Raw genomic sequence first — 1,425 nt, forward strand, 5'->3', positions numbered from 1 at the left:
TACCATCCGCCTTCCTCAGACTCAGCACCGCCTTCTTGACCTGCAATCTTCTTCCCGACCTCTCCGCCCCCACTCCCTCTCTGGCCTATCACCCTCACCCTTACCTCCTTCCACCTATCGTATTCCCAGTGCCCCTTCCCCAAATTACCTCCCCCCTACCTTTTATCTCAGCCTGCTTGGCACACCAGCCTCATTCCTGAAGAAGGGCTTATGCCCGAAACGTCGATTCTCCTGCTCCTCGGATGCTGCCTAGCCTGCTGTGTTTTTCCAGCACCACACTTTTCAACTCTGGTCTCCAGCACCTGCAGTCCTCACTTTCTCCTAGTATCTCTAATCAAACTATGGTTTTCCAAGTAATGACAATTCCTGTCTCTAGAATTCCTCTCCAATAATTTGCCCATCACAGACGTAAGACTAACTGTTTCCTGGATGCAGTCGGAGAGGTCACGAGGTCTCCAGGGATCAGTGGAGCCTGTCAGGATACGTGAGTACACGATTTAAATTTCTTTCAGTTCTGGTTTTTCTTCAATTCCTGGACGCAGTCGGAGAGGTCACGAGGTCACATATTTGGGTGGTTGCTTTGGCCGAAACACTACTTGGATAGTGTCTCCCACCCATCCTCCTCCTCTAACCAAAAAAAATGTTCTGTGCCTCAGTTGGTAAGGTGACAAGTATTTTTTTTTGTGTTTTTCACGAGGTCACATATTTGGGTGGTTGCTTTGGCCGAAACACTACTTGGGTAGTGTCTCCCACCCATCCTCCTCCTCTAACCAAAAAAAAAGTTCTGTGCCTCAGTTGGTAAGGTGACAAGTATTTTTCGTTTTTTTTTACTGGCAGTCTATTTGGCGATTTAGAATAGCAGGAATGGAGGTTAGGGAGTTGAATGTTCCCCCTGCAGTATGTGGGAGGTAAGGGCCACATCCAGTGCCCCTGCTGACTTCATTTATGGGAACTGCATGTCTCAATCATGTCTCAAAAACTTGATGGAGTTTTTTGAAGAAGTAACAAAGAGGATTGATGAGGGCAGAGCGGTGGACGTGATCTATATGGACTTCAGTAAGGCATTCGACAAGGTTGCCCATGGGAGACTGATTAGCAAGGTTAGATTTCATGGAATACAGGGAGAACTAGCCATTTGGATACAGAACTGGCTCAAAGGTAGAAGACAGAGGGTGGTGGTGGAGGGTTGTTTTTCAGACTGGAGGCTTGACACCAGTGGAGTGCCACAAGGATCGGTGCTGGGTCCTCTACTTTTCGCCATTTATATAAATGATTTGGATGTGAGCATAAGAGGTATTGTTAGTAAGTTTGCAGATGACACCAAAATTGGAGGTGTAGTAGACAGCGAAGAGGGTTACCTCAGAATACAACAGGATCTTGATCAGATGAGCCAATGGGCTGAGAAGTGGCAGATGGAGTTTAATT

The sequence above is a fragment of the Chiloscyllium plagiosum genome, chromosome 3 (genome assembly GCF_004010195.1).
Source record: "Chiloscyllium plagiosum isolate BGI_BamShark_2017 chromosome 3, ASM401019v2, whole genome shotgun sequence".
Taxonomy (NCBI): Eukaryota; Metazoa; Chordata; class Chondrichthyes; order Orectolobiformes; family Hemiscylliidae; genus Chiloscyllium; species Chiloscyllium plagiosum.